Below are 6,959 nucleotides of genomic sequence, written 5' to 3' on the forward strand. Positions count from 1 at the left end.
CAATTTTATGAGGAACAAGAGGAAAAAAGTACCCCAAAATTTGTAACGCAGGTTCTCCTAAGTGAAAAGGTACCTCATATGTGGGCATAAACCACTGCATGGGCACACAGGAGGGCTCAGAAGGAAAGGAGCGCCAATTAGCTTTTTCAATGCAGATTTTGCTGAAGAAGTTTCCGAGCGCCAGGTGCGTTTGCAGAGCCCCTGTAGTGTCCGTAGAGTAAAATCTCCCAATAAGTCACCCCATTTTAGAAAGTGCACCCCTCAAAGAATTTATTTTGGGGTGTGGTGAGCATTTTGACCCCACAGGTGTTTGAGGAAAGTATTCAAAAGTAGACAGTAAAAATGAAAAACTCGATTTTTTCCAATAATATGTTCCTTTAGTTTGAAATTTCTCAATTTCTCGAGGAACAGGAGAGAAATGTCACCCCAATATATGTAAAGCAGGTTCTCCTGAGTAGAACGGTACCCCATATGTGGGCATAAACCACTGCATGGGCACACAGCCGGGCTCAGAAGGGAAGGAGCGCCAATTAGCATTTTCAGTGCAGATTTTTCTGAAGAAGTTTCTGAGCGCCAGGTGCGTTTGCAGAGCCCCTCTAGTGTCAGCAGAATAGATTCCCCCCAAAAGTCACCCCATTTTGGAAAGTGCACCCCTCAAAGAATTCATCTTGGGGTGTGGTGACCATTTTTACCCCACAGGTATTAGAGGAAAGTATTCAAAATTGGCCAGTAAAAATGAAAAACTCTAATTTTTCCAATAATATGTTGGTTTAGTTTGAAATTTCTCAATTTGACGAGGAACAGGAGAGAAAACGTACCCCAAAATCTGTAACGCAGGTTCTCCTGAGTACAACGGTACCCCATATGTGGGCATAAACCACTGTATGGGCACACAGCAGGGCTCAGAAGGGAAGGAGTGCCAATTTGCTGGAGCAAAACCGCAGCTAGTAATGGTTATTAGAATAGCGCAGTTACTAAAATAGAATTAAAAAAATGAGATTACAGGTAATGTGGGGTTGTTACGGGCAACCAGGGGTGGTTATGGGCAACCTGAGGTGGTTACAGGTAATCTGGGGTGGTTACGGACAACATGGGGTGGTCACGGGCAACCTGCTGTGGTTACGGCAACCTGGGGTGGTTACAGGCAACGTGGGGTGGTTACGGGCAACGAGGGGTGGTTATGGGCAACGTGTGGTGGTTACGGGCAACCTGCTGTGGTTACGGCAACGTGGGGTGGTTACAGGCAACGTGGGCTGGTTACAGGCAACGTGGGCTGGTTACGGGCAATCTGCTGTGCTTACAGACAATCTGGGATGGTTACAGGAAACGTGGGGTGGTTACGGGCAACCTGCAGTGCTTACAGACAATCTGGGGTGGATACGGGCAACGTGGGGTGGTTACGGGCAACCTGCAGTGCTTACAGACAATCTGGGGTGGTTACGGGCAACGTGGGGTGGTTACGGGCAACCTGCAGTGCTTACAGACAATCTGGGGTGGTTACGGGCAACGTGGGGTGGTTACGGGCAACCTGCAGTGCTTACTGACAATCTGGGGTGGTTACGGGCAACGTGGGGTGGTTACGGGCAATGTGGGGTGGTTACGGATAAACTGAAGTTCTTATAGGCAATCTGGGGTGGATACCTGTTATCTGGCATGGGCACCGCAATCTGGAGGGGGTCATTGGCAATTTGGGGTGGTCAGAGGCGCTGTGGCGTGGTCAGAGGCGACGTGTGGTGGTCAGAGGCAACGTGCGGTGGTCAGAGGCGACGTTCGGTGGTCAGAGGCGACGTGCGGTGGTCAGAAGCGACGTGCGGTGGTCAGAGGCATCGTGGCGTGGTCAGAGGCATCGTGGCGTGGTCAGAGGCAACACGCGGTGGTTACGTGCAATCTGGGGGGGGTTACATGTAATCTGGCATGATTACGGGGAACCTGGGGGGTTATGTGCAACCTGGAAGGGTTACAGACAATCTGGGATTGTTACTGATAAACTGAAGTGCTTATAGGTAATCTGGGGTGGGTACATGTAATTTGGGGTAGTTACGGGCAATCGGGAGGGGGTCACTGGCAATTTGTGGTGGTTACGGGCAACGTGCGGTGGTTACGGGCAACGTGCGGTGGTTACGGGCAACGTGCGGTGGTTACGGGCAACGTGCGGTGGTTTTGGGCAACGTGCGGTGGTTACGGGTAATCTGGGGAGGGGTTAGGGGTAATTTGGGAGTAAACTGCAATTATTACTATAATAAAAAGTGTGTGTTTTATTTTTTTGTATGTTTGTCACTTTTTGTACTTTACATATTCATTTTCACTGTATTACTATGATTACTGTGATATTTTCTATCTCAGTAATCATAGTTCAGTGACAGAGACCAAATTGGTCTCTGTCACTTTAAATTTTCAGAGTTGGCTGGTTGTGAAGCGCATGCGCACTTCATAACCAGCCAGGACGTCGAGGAGGAAGGAGCTCCGTGGATCCGGTGAGTATATGGGGAAGGGGGGGTGACTGGGGGACGGGGGTGACAGGGGGGGTGGGGGGCGACTTGGGGGGTGGGGGGACATCACTTTTTATCCCCTGTCACCAATCATTCATGGTGACAGGGGATAAAAAGTGCCTGGATGCACATGGCACAAGCGATCAGCGGTATATAGTATATACCGCTGATCGCTCGTACCGGGACCAAACAGGGGGGTCCCCGATGACTGCCCCATGCTCTCCGCTACCTCCGGTGGCGGAGAGCATGGGGCTTTCATTCATTTTAACTTTTACATCGCTGTGAACCGACATTAGTCGGTTCACAGCGATGGCGGTGGCCATCTTGGAAATGATGGCCGCCGGGGGAGGGGGGTTAGTTATTGGGGCACTAGGGGGGGCTGATCTGAGGTCTGGGGGACACTTATTTCATCTCCCCCCGCCGTAGATTCACGGCGGGGGGAGATGAAAGGCGGCGGCGGCACCGGTAATCCCCATTACCGACGGTCGCCGCTATAACGTTAATAGCGGCGATCGTCGGTAAGGGGGGGGGCCGGGACGGACCCCACACACTGCCCCAACCCCTCAGCTACCTCCGGTAGCCGGGGGGATGGGGTGGGGGCCGTCCCGGCCCCGCAGCCTTATTCTCTGCCATCGCCGTAAAAAGCTGATGGCAGCAGAATAAGGACCATTAGTGACCGCCGTAGAAAGCCGTATCGGCGGTCACTAAGGGGTTAATTAAAGAGCTTGTTAAGATATGAAAGATGAGCTGTGATTGGTTGATATAGGCGAATCAGACTGTGTTTTGTCTCTGGCAGGTTGATAAAGCTGCTCCATTGTTGTAATGATGTGATGATGATGATGATGATGATGATGATGATGACTAACTGACAACACATGACATCAAGCTTCCCCATAATGCTTTGCAGTCAGCCCTTCCTCCATACCTTCCAACTGTTTGGAGGGACACTTGTGGTTCACAGACATTTCTATACACTACAAATCCCAGCATTTCTGGTCACTCAGTTTAGAATCCACTGATATAGGGTTATATACGGCGGATTTGTTAACATGAAGGAGACTGCTGACAATCTGATTTCTTTGTGTGTTGAAAGGGCTGCCAAAGAGTATTAATAATAAAGCTGTTGAAGTGAATAGAGGAGGGTATCCCTACTTGGAAATCCTCCATAGTAAAGACAAGCAGTATGGGTGGCATGTAAAACTAAATTTCCCAGGCTGTCATAGGAAATCGGTGATCATTCGATTAGCTGATCACTGGAGAAATTGCTTTGACTGTACAAAAGGGGTTGTCTAGTTGTTTAAAAGTAAAATAGTCCTCAGTATTAAAGGGGTACTCCAACAAAAAAAATCTTTCAAATCAACTGGTGACAGAAATTTGTAATTTACTTCTATTAAATAAAACTCCAGTCTTCCAGTACCTATCAACTGCTGTATGTCCTGCAGGAATTGGTGTATTCTTTCCAGTCTGACACAGTGATCTCTGCTGCCACCTCTGTTTATGTCAGGAACTGTGTCCAAAGTAAGTTTCTGACATAGACAGAGGTGGCAGCATGGAGCACTGTGCCAGACTGGAAAGAATACACCACTTCCTGCAGGGCATACAGCAGCTTATAAGTATTGGGAGATGAGGGGTTTTAATAGAAGTAAATTACAAATCTAAATAACTTTCTGACACCAGTTGATTTGAAAGATTTTTCTTTTCCGCTGGAGTACCCCTTTAAGCTTTAAATAAGTTCTTTACAAATAAAAAAAAAAATGTTAAAAGCAGCAACGTGAACAGCCTTGGCAGCTTTCGGATGGGTTCACACTGTGCGTTTATGAAGCGATTTGATTGGTAAACTCCTAAGTCTTTCAATAAGTTCACCAATCAAAATGCATGTTTAGGCTATGTTCACACTACGTATATGTCCGGCTGCATATTTTCGCGGCCGGACATATACGTGTTAAACTCCGGCCGGGAATTTACGCAAGTTGCAGACGGCTACGTATGGACCCCGAACTTACGCCCGTAGTCTACTTACGCTTCCCGAGGGCCCTACGTAGCGATCTGACAGCGGTCTTTTACTTGGAAATCTTCGCCTAGCCCCGGACACCCCACAGAACCTTTTGGATCGGCAAAGAAAAGTGGAAAAATTTAGAAATCGCCACTACGTACGGGACTGCATGTTACGCTACAGGCGTAAGTTACGGCATTTTTGTCCTTAAACAATGGTCTGGTTAATTTTTTACGGCGCCGCGTACGAACCTGGCGTAAGTTCGTACGTAGTGTGAACTGTGCAGCCGTACATCGTATACTTTCTATTGTACGCAAACTACATAAATCTCCGGCCGCTTTTTCACGGAACGCGCTACGTCTGGAGACTTACGTAGTGTGAACATAGCCTAAAAAACGCAACAGAAATACGCATTGTGTGAACACAGCCGTCTCTCAGAAAAAGCTCCACTCCTGTTTATAGGGTAGCTCTTCCTTAATGATATCCAATAGCCACCGGCCTCCTGCAGCTCCTCCAGCTGCAACGTCACATACTCGGCTGATGGATCGCCTGCTCAGCCAATCACTGACTGGGGATGGACACCGCTGCAGTCATTGACTGGCTGAGCAGGCAATCCATCAGCTGAGTATGTGACATATGATACCCTCCTTAGGAAGCGTGAAACGTACGTCGAGGGGTATTTGGTGGCAGTAGCAATTTTACAGCAACGATATGGGTAAGAGTTTTTAGTGTACAATTTATATGCACCTTCCATTACCATGCTGTTCTAGATACCCTAAGTGGGATTGCAGTTATATATGGGAAATTAGGAAGTGGATGCTTGGCGATTTATTATACTACACTACCCATAGTAAATATATGATAATTGTGATATTATTCTTATGCTGTTTATGCTGTTTTGCACACTGCCACTTTATTCTGGTCTGTCCCTTCGTTTTACATTATGTTGTTTGGTTTATTATTTTTTTTAATAAAAGCGAATATTTTAATCAGGGCCGCTTTAACCAGAGGGCACATGGTGCACGTGCACTGGGCCCACTGGTTAAAGGGCCCCCCCGAGCAGGCCGGCCGTTGCTATGTGCGACCAGTGCAGTCGCACAGGGCTCCGGCCACAAGCCTGTCAGGGGGGAGCGCCATGGATGGGTAATCTACTTACCCATCCATGGTGCCCCCTGCAGGCCCCCCCCCCCCCCCAGCCCGCCGCTGCGCTTCAGCAGCAGTACTGACAGGGAGAGAGCACCACTGGCTCCCTCCCTGTCAGTCACTCTTGTGGCCGCACTTCCTGCGGTCACAAGAGGCAGCACTCTCCCTCTGGCGCCTGACAGGGGGCACAGGGGGCTATATACTATGGGGGAGAGCACGGGGGGGGGGGCTATATACTATTGAGGAGAGCACAAGGCGTCTATATACTATGGGGGAGAGCACGGGGGGTCTATATACTATTTGGGAGAGCACATGGGGTCTATATACTATGGGGGAGAGCACGGGGGCTATATACTATTGGGGAGAGCACAGCAAGGGGGCTATATACTATTGGGGGGAGCACAGGGGGTCTATATACTATTGGGGGACCACAGGGGGTCTATATACTATTAGGGGAGCACAGGGGTCTATATACTATTGGGGGGAGCACAGAGGGTCTATATACTATAGGAGGCGAGCACATGGGGGATATATACTATTGGGGGAGAACACAGGGGGGCTATATACTATTGAGGGGAGAGCACAGGGGGGCTCTATACTATTGGGGGAGAGCACAGGGGGCTATATACTATTGGGAGAGAGCAAAGGGGTCTATATACTATTGGGGAGATCACAGGGGGGCTATATACTGTTGGGGGAGTGCACAGCAAGGGGGCTATATACTATTGGGGGAATCACAGGGGGTCTATATACTATTGGGGAAGAGCACAGGGGGGGCTATATACTATTGGGGGAGACAACAGCGAGGGGGCTATTTACTATTGGGGAGAGCACAGGGGAGCTATATACTACTGGGGATAGCACACAGGGGAGCTCTAAACTACTGGGGACAGCACACAGGGGGCTATATACTTTTGGGGGAGCGCACAGGAGGGCTGTATATAACTGGAGGCCCACGCGAGGGTCTATATACTACAGGGACACCTTAAAACTATGGAGGAACAGAGGAGTGTAAGTATATAGGGGTACGGAGGGGTGTAACTACTATATAGGGGTACAAGGGACCTAACTACTGTATGTTTTGGAGCCTGAAATATTTGTCTGGCAGATTCTGGAGAGAAGATTCACAGCCAGGAGAAGACTTCAAGGTGGTCCAGGCTGGATGGAGAGAAAAAGAAAAGGTGACAGACTCTGATCAGAGAAGACGTCCCTGGGTGAGTCACATGATGTAACTGAACTCTGTTATAGGGTCTGTAGTGAAGGGGTCATGATGTGGCGGTATTATGTAATGGTATCATTGGTGATATCTTTGTTTTGTTCAGTGCAGTTTTCAT

The sequence above is a fragment of the Dendropsophus ebraccatus genome, chromosome 8, assembly GCF_027789765.1.
Source record: "Dendropsophus ebraccatus isolate aDenEbr1 chromosome 8, aDenEbr1.pat, whole genome shotgun sequence".
Classification (NCBI taxonomy): domain Eukaryota; kingdom Metazoa; phylum Chordata; class Amphibia; order Anura; family Hylidae; genus Dendropsophus; species Dendropsophus ebraccatus.